Here is a 9,179-nt window from a genome sequence, read left to right on the forward strand (position 1 = left end):
TATGCTTCCATTCTGGGTGTTGGGCATATTCTTTGAGTGAAATCTGGGTGCCGGGGGGGGACATTAATTCACGAGAGGGTGCTGGCTGGGGGCATCACATAAATCAATACTAAGTGGGATAAATATACAATATGGGGCTAGCTGGGGGCAATACACAAGGGTGTGGGCGCATTGGCCATGTTCTCCTGGACACATATGGCTTTTACATTCTGCTGACCAGCCCAGATAAAATGCTGCCCTGCAGTATGGGGGATTTATAGACAGATGGAAGAAACAAACTAGTCAGATATACATCCTCCATACTGCTAAAAAAACACTAAAAGCAGGGTCAACGACAAAGCAGTGTGGAAAATACTTTTTTTTATATTATTGTTGTAGCTTAGCCTGTCTGGTGGGTGTCAGAGCCTGTCCTGGTGTGTGTGTGTCTGGGTGTCAGTGTGACAGGGCCTGTCCTGGTGTTCATGTGTTTGGGTGTCTGTGTGGCAGAGCCTGTCCTGGTGTGTGTGTGTGTTTGGGTGTCGGTGTGGCAGAGCCTGTCCCGGTGTGTGTGTTTGGCTGTTGGTGTGGCAGAGCCTGTCCTGGTGTGTGTTTGGGTGTCGGTGTAGCAGAGCCTGTCCCGGTGTGTGTGTTTGGCTGTTGGTGTGGCAGAGCCTGTCCTGGTGTGTGTTTGGGTGTATGTGTAGCAGAGCCTGTCCTGGTGTGTGTGTTTGGGTGTCGGTGTGGCAGAGCCTGTCCTGGTGTGTGTGTGTGTTTGGCTGTTGGTGTGGCAGAGCCTGTCCTAATGTGTGTGTTTGGGTGTTGGTGGGGCAGAGCCTGTCCTGGTGGGTGTGTTTGGTGTGTCGGTGTGCCAGAGCCTGTACTGGTGTGTATTTGATCATCTGTTTCCTGGCAGTTTACTTTCTGTAGGAATAAATTGAACTATAGTCACTTTAAAGGACAACATTTTCTTGGCCCAGAAATCAGTGAGCAGAAAAGAGAAGGTTTTGTGTTATTTAATCTGTTTCAATCTGCATATTTTATTAAAAAGGATTAGTTGTGTTAAATTGTGGCTTCAGGTGTCCCGTGTAAAATTACCTTTTTTTAGTGTACTGACTTACTCCCAATCCCATCACATTACATCAACATGTGTTAAAAAATTTAGGAAAAGATGGGCATGGATGGTGGTGGGCTGATTCAGTGGCGCAATGGGCCACTTGACTAGACTTGCCCCCCAGGCCATAGGCAGCCAGCCCTCCCCTGCTGAGAAACCTTTTCTTATTATGTTTATATGGGTAAACCTTTCGATGAAATAATAAAATGACATATGTTAAGGATTATTTTGTTTGTATGTTAGTGGATGCCATGTTTTTTTTAAAGTGAAAAGAAAAGAGAAAAAGATTCAGCAAAACTTTTAACTCCAATCCCGAGAGGTATGTACAAACCATATAAATCTATGGATTTACCTTTTACAGTAATCATGAAAGTTATCATCAAGAACCCATCTGTAATTTATTTTATACTGGCTGACCTTTTAATTTCAGCCGATAGAATGAAGGCTCAAATCGAAAACAAGTGTTGGGGATTTATTGTTATTAGTACCACGTTTTAGCTTGGCATTGCCATACCCCTGTGGCTAATTCCAAAATCCAGTGTGACACTTTATTCTAATGCCCATACACAATGTTCAACACAGAATTTAAGGAATCTAGACAATCCTAAATTGATTCTGAATGGGATTACTAATTTTTTATTCGACTGGACAAACTACAGGCAGCACTAACCATTACAAATCATTGTAATTTCTCGTTTGCACAATGCATCTTCAGTCCCTATTTTCTCTGTTCCTAACTTACTTTTACTTGAACTTTTGATCTATGACAAACATAATCTTTCATGTTTTTCCTTCTCCCTGCAGAGGTTCATGTACGGGCTCACAATGCATTGTTTTTAATGGGTTTAAGGACAACCCATTGTCTGTAGTTGTAGGATTTCCTCGATTATGATTACTTCTTTCGCAGCCATGTTTGATGGCCATACACACATATGTGTAGACATGGTCAACTTCAGACATCTATACCTGAATACAAGATCTCACACAAACATGTGCACATATTGCCACACATTCACACAATGCCTTTCATATTTACAAAAAGTATGCCCTTTCTTCAAAGCTACCCACATCCCACAAGGGAGGCTCCGTATTGTGGCCTACAAGAAAGGAAACAATTTAAATGAAATGTACTGAGATTAAAAATGTGTTAATATCAGAATAATGCACAGTACTACACAGCTGTGTTTTCTACCTTACAATTTTATTTAACTGTATGAACAAAAATGGTTAAAAAAATTTTTGCCAAATGAAAACTGATATATTGTAAAGAAAATACCAATGAAAAACTGAGTGGTGACATGGGACACCTTGAGACACATAGTACTTGGAATGTTGACATCTGAATAGTTAGTAACTTGATCTTAATGTTGTTGTTGTTTTTAACCTGGACGCCAGGGACTCAGCGAGTAGACTTTGATGAACAAGGAAAACACAGAGTGCTGCACACAAGACAAGTGTACACACCTATGTGTAAAAAAAAAAAACCTTAAAAAAATAACACGTACTTATATTCTGTATATGTTTGACTCCACATAACGAAAGAGGCGCCCCTCTTTCGTAATATTGATTCTTTGAACACTTGTGAGGAGTGTTATTTGGGAGCAGCAGAACGTGTAGGGTATATATATACATATTTTTATTTTCACATCTACACGTGAAGGTGGTTATTTTGTTTTCTATTATGTTTGACTCCACCCCAGGTGGTATACTAATAGTCTTAAATAATTGGGTACTTTTGTAAGTGCAGACTTTAATGCAATATTTACTTTTAGCTTCACCAAATTTAAGCAAGCGATAAAGCAGGACCTGGAACGATGGTTGAATCTCCAAATTTCTTGGTTTGGTAGAGTATCAGTAATCAAAATGAACACACTTCCCAAACTACCCTATATTATTCAAGCCTTCCCAATAATGCCCCCTAAGCAGTTACTTAATAAACCTATATGGAATTCTAGGTCACTGAGACTGGGATATCAATACCTTATTTGTCGCAAAGCTCTCGGAGGTTTGGGAATTTCTGACCTAAAAACTTACTACTGGGCCTCCCATCTCTCTAGAGTGGTAGAATGAACGATTCAAACACCCAAAATCTGGGTCCAACTGGGACTATGTTTCTTCTTAGTGCCAGTTGTGGCTTGGGTTGGGCCTTCCCAGCGGGTACAGGTAGACATCTCTCACCCCTACATTAGGGGTTTGAAGGGGAACTTCAAAGCTGTGCATGTTTTATCTACTCCACTGTGCATGGTTTTACCCCACTACTGTCCTTGACATACAATGCTGATTTTAACAGTTTCATGGGCACGTCAAATGTCAATTTATTGCCTAAGGCCAGGGCCGGCCCAAGACAAAATGCCGCCTGGGGCGAAGTTTAAAATGCCGCCACCCCCCATTATCTACCCTTCCTCTCCCTGCCGCCCCCCCCATTACCTACCCCCCCCATTATCTACCCTCCTCCCCCCATTATCTACCCTTCCTCTCCCCCCCCCCCAGTACTTACCTTTCAGCAGTCCTGCGGTGAGTCTCCCTGCTCGGTGCCGGCTTGTAATGCTGAGCGCCGGAAATGACGTCATCTTCCAGCGCTCAACATTACAAGTGGGCACCGAGACCGAGCTAGAGGGCTCGCAGAGGAGAGAGTGAGGGGCGCCGAGCGGGTACTGACAACTTGGTAAGATAAAACCACTCGGCGCCACTCTCTCTCTCTTCTCGGCTTTAAAAAAAAAAAAAAAAAAAAAAAAAGGGCTTCAAAAGTGCCGTCTGGAGCGGTTGCTCCACTTGGCTCCATTGCCCTGCCTAAGGTCATCCAATATCAAAAACTGAAACACATTACTTGGGGGGGAGTTAAACCTCTACATGCCATGGCTGGAAAATGTACCAACTCAGTGGCACACATCTTTCTCCATAATCAACTGCCACACTTTGTATCATCAGACAGCTAGTTCAAGGTAGTTGAACTAGCACACAAATGTCCCATCTCCATTGAAATCATCACAGATGTGACACCTTTCTTTCCCTCTTTCATTTCTCCCTATGTTTTCCATTCCTCTATTCCTCTAAGCCCTTTTTCCATATAGCTCTTTTCTCTTTCTCTCTGTCTCCCTTTTCTCCATAAATCTTTTTGTCTTTCTTTCTTTTATCACAAGAAGGTATGGTAAGTCCTTTGACCATCCACACCCACATTTCTAACCAGGACCCCCAATAAATCCTGGGGGGTTATGTATATGTATTAAGTGTCAATGTGGAGCCACAAGTTTGAGCTTCTATTATTCAAATGTCTATGAACAAAACATACAGCAATGGCTTATCCTTCTAGCAATAACAGGGTTGCCTGAATAAAAATGAACTAGTTTATTAAGGCTACCTGCCAGGGTCACTGTTCACTGCCTCTGTCATAAACTAATCTCCTTTCCATCGTTTGCCTGTACTTTAAGATTTGTTTACTAGAAACAGGGATTTGTCACCTCCAACTAGATCCTGTTTGTTGGCTTTTTTCCCAGATGAAGACAAACTTAAACATATGACAAATGTAATGCCTGGATTAGATATATATAATCAATTAATTTTAAAACGGTTATATAAAGATTACACATTTTAGCCTTGTTGACAAAATATTCTGTTTTCTCCAGCTCATATGATTTATGTTATTCTTAGAAGCAAAACCTAAATTAATATTATAGTTTTTGCCTTAAAGGAATAAAAGTGTTATTTATATCACATTCAGGGCCGTAACTAGAAACCACAGGGCCCTAATGCAAAATTGCCACAGAGCCTCCCAACTTCACCAAGCAACATGTGCTACATTTGCCCCAAAACAGCTTGTGAGTGCCCTTTTTGCCCCAAACAGCTTATCTGTGCCATATTCCCGCCCACTCCAATATACACTCTGGCACACATATGTAAACACACTTACACTAATTAAAACATGCTAACACACTAATAGATAAACACAGTATGGTTGGTCACATCATCTGAGCAAAAATTCCACAATGGTGGCTTGAACAGTGGATGCAGGGTGCAAAATAGTGGCGTTCCCAGCCACAAAACACAGCAATGAAGAAAGAAGTGTGATTCTATGAGTAAGCTTCACGGCAAAACATGTGATACTTCTCTCCATTGGCTTTGTTATTATTAGTTTTTTTCAATCAACTTCATATTTTTATATTACTTGTACTGTGGATTTATCAGTTGGAGTATGGAGTTGTATTAATTCATTCTAACACACACTCCATCTCACACCACTTACACATACATGCTTACACACAAACACTTACACATCCATGCTAACACACACTTAACACACTTAAACATAGATGTTCATGCTCATGTACACTTATAAACAGACATCCATGCTCACATACACTTATACCCCCCTCCAACCCACCACACCTCCTTTCCTGTTCTACAGCTTCATGTTTCAGTTAGTTTTTGGGAAATGAATACCTTCGCTGACCATTCGGTTTGCCCGAAAACCGAGGGGGCATTTTTAATTCGGCAACGAAAGCCGTCGCCCAGTGCCCACATAACACTTTCATTCATCCCAGTCAGTCTCTCCCACTCTTACTAACACTCTCATTTTTGTTCACTCTGTCTTTCCTCCTCTCTAAATATTCCCTTACCTTCTCTGCCAACCAATTTACATCTACTTGTTCTTCATTTTCTATATTCTCATTTTCATCTTCTAGTTGTGTCTGCATCTCTGTGGACATAACCTGTTGTGAACTTCTGCCAAAATGGTGGTGGTTCCAGTGAAGTCTTGTTACTCGACCCTCCAATTGGGGGGGGGGGCATCACCTCTGCCACTATTTGAGGGTTGGGTGAATGGATGTCACCGGAAGCACCATCATTTTGGCAGAAGTTTGTGCTGGGTTATGTCCTATCCTCCTATCAGGTGAGATGACATCACTGAAAGCATTGCCATTGTACCATAAGGTGAACTTCAGCCAAAGTCTCTGCGTTTTCTGTAATGGCCTCTGCCCCCGACTGAAGGCTTGGACGAGTGGATGTCACCAGAAAGTGCTGCCATTTTGGCAGAAGTTTGCGCCAGGTTATGTCTTGCAGGGGAAGATAGAAGAAAAAAGAGAGAAGATGAAAGAAAGAAGAACAATAAGATAAGGCAAGGAAACATTTAAAGGGCATGAGAAACTCATGGTTACTGAATAAGGCTTGAGTCTTTACACTTAGAAATAGCTGTCAGATATCTGTCTATAAAGTTTCTATAGGTTTGTATCCTTTTCACTAGGTTTCAGTGTAGGTTTCAGTAAGACTACTTTTTCTTTTTTCAGTTTTGCTTGCAAAATTCTCATTAATCATTTGCACTATATAAATGAAATGTGTTATCTTAATATGGTGCATGAAGAATGTTGAGTATCCTGTTTTAATGACTGGTTTATATGATTCTTGGTATTTATAAATGTTGCTACTCAACTGAGAGGTTGGAATATAGTGTATGACTGTCCTGTACAGATTAACCTGTAATACTACACATACATGCTCAGTTGTGTCAGCAGTGAAATCCAAAACAAAGGACACAGAGGAGACTGGATAATATTAGGACTATATACAGATCTAATGGGGCCCAGCTTCCTTCCATTGGCCTACCAGTCCAGAGCCCTTCATTGGTTGATGCCAGAGTAGGCCCCTGCCGGCGACCTATAGAGTCGCTCATACGGACCTTTAACTCCTGGAACCTCCCCAGGCCAAGTTTCGGTGTCATGAGTTTAAGGTCTGTATGAGCGACTTTATTGATCATCGACACAATGAGCTCCTCTGGCATCAGCCAAGCAACCAATAGAGTTGCTCGTACAGACCTTTTACATTCTGGAGCTGGGAGACCTATGGTCTTCCCAGGCCAAGTTGCTCCGTGGTGTACCTTGCCCTGCCCTTCGCCCCAGACACTGACATTCACATTCCTTCCAAGCCAAGTTGCTCAGAGCAAATGTCTGAGTCTTTCCCAGTGCACCAGTCCGGCCCTGACTAGGCCTATTTTCGGGTAGGGGCCTGGAGCCGCAGCTCCATCAGCCCCTACGTTAATCCGGCCCTGTGCAGTGGTCGTTTAGATTTAGTTTAGATTTTGAAGGCGGCGAATATTCGTGGAACATGAGGAGTTTTTTTTCACAAAGATGAACATGAAGACTTGGCTGGCACCCAAGTCTAGTTCCTAAGTGTGAGGTGGAGGTCTATGCAAATGCCTGCACAAAACTCTCTATTAAAATAAAACATAGGCCATGAGAAAGTGTCAATGGAAAGGTCTCTGTCAGCAGATCCAAAGACTTCCAAACTATAGTGGCTGTTGAGCCAGCTTTGCCTTGGGCCCCTAAAATAACCCTGGGCCCAGTGCAGCTGCTGCCTCGTGTTAAAAGCAGAAAGTGTAGCCAAATGTGATCATCAGAACCTAGGAATAAGACCTGGTGAAGGCAGGAGCTGTATATCGAACAGCTGCACCCATAAACACAATCTGTAGGCAGTAGGTTAATTTAACAAACAGTACAGGTTAGGGTGACCACGTTTTACTTCTGCCATTCAGGGACACACTATGAAGCGCATGAGATCACACACACAGGGGTGTGTATATATATATATATATATATATATATATATATATATATATATATGCGTTAGACATGCACAATATGTACTTATCTCCAGGGGCGGGCTGGGCCGGGGGGGCAATAGATAAATTAAGCGGCTGTGCCAAGGCCGTCTATAATGCGGTGCATTTGTCCCGCCCCTTTGAAGATGCAATGTACCGCTCAAGGGGGCGGGCTCACAAGGAACAGTTCCTCGTGACAACTGGAAGAATATGTCAGAGGAGAGCAGTCTGCAGGGAAGGAAGCCAGCAAAAAAGTAAGTAAAAAAAAAAAATAGTTGGGGTGATAGGTGTAAGGGGACCCAAAGGAGGGTGCCTTGGGACAACAATTAAATACAAAAAGGGGGTGGCTGGGGGGTATAAGTACACAACAGGGTGGTTGGGGCATCACATAAATCAATATAAATCAATACACAAAGGGGGGTGGGTGGCTGGGGGCAATAAACATGGGTACATTAACCAGAAAAGGAGGCATCAATACACATGGGTACATTAACCAGAAAAAGGGGCATCAATACATAAGGGAGGGGGGCTGGCTGGGGACATCACATAAATCAATACACAAGAGTGTTGGGAAATAAATGCACAAAAGGGGCTGGCTGGGGGCACAAATGCACATGGGGCAATACACAGGGGTATGGGGGGGGTACATTAAAACCAAAGGGGGACTTGGCTGGGGCATCAATAAACAAGGGGGAATCTATGCTTTGTGTAGATTCACCCGTACTCAGGGGCATACCTAGAGTATTTGGCACCTGGGGCGGATCCTGTATGTGGCACCCCCCCACACACACACACACTTTAAAACTGCATAGCTTCTCTCATTATATACTGGCACAGACATTGAAGGTGGTACAGCATAACACCTATCACTATATACTGAGGCAGACATTGACAGTGGTACAGCGTAATCCCTACACTATACACTGATCCAGACATTGACAATAGTGCAGCATATCCCCTATCACCATATACTAAGCCAAACATTGATGTGGTATAGGCCTACCACTGTTAAAGACCTCCGATACCGCTCCCTTGAGAGCCTGCTCCTCCAGCGGCAGACATTACTGTCCGTTTCTGGAGGGGTGCCGCCGGGTGCCGGCAAGTTGGCACCCCCCTGATGAGCAGCACCCGGTGCGGACAGCCCCCCCCGCCCCCCGCTAGGTACGCTACTGCCCGTACTGATGTGGGTGTCAGTGTGGCAGAGCCTGTCCTGGTGTGTGTTTTTCGGTGTCGGTGTGGCAGAGCCTGTCCTGGCATGTGTGTGGCGTGCCGATGTGGCAGAGCCTGTCCTGGTATGTGTGTGTTTGGGTGCTGGTGTGGCAGAGCCTGTCCTGGTATGTGTGTTTGGGTGTTGGTGCGGCAGAGCCTGTCCTGGTATGTGTGTTTGGTGTGTCGGCTTGGCAGAGCCTGTCCTGGTGTGAGTGCTTGGGTGTCAGTGTTGCAGAGCCTGTCCACATGTGTGTGTTTCGATGTCAGTGTGGCAGAGCCTGTCCTGGTGTGTGT

This window comes from Sceloporus occidentalis, unplaced genomic scaffold, assembly GCF_023333645.1.
Source record: "Sceloporus occidentalis isolate IW3139 unplaced genomic scaffold, rSceOcc1.0.p SCAF_30, whole genome shotgun sequence".
In the NCBI taxonomy this organism is placed as follows: domain Eukaryota; kingdom Metazoa; phylum Chordata; class Lepidosauria; order Squamata; family Phrynosomatidae; genus Sceloporus; species Sceloporus occidentalis.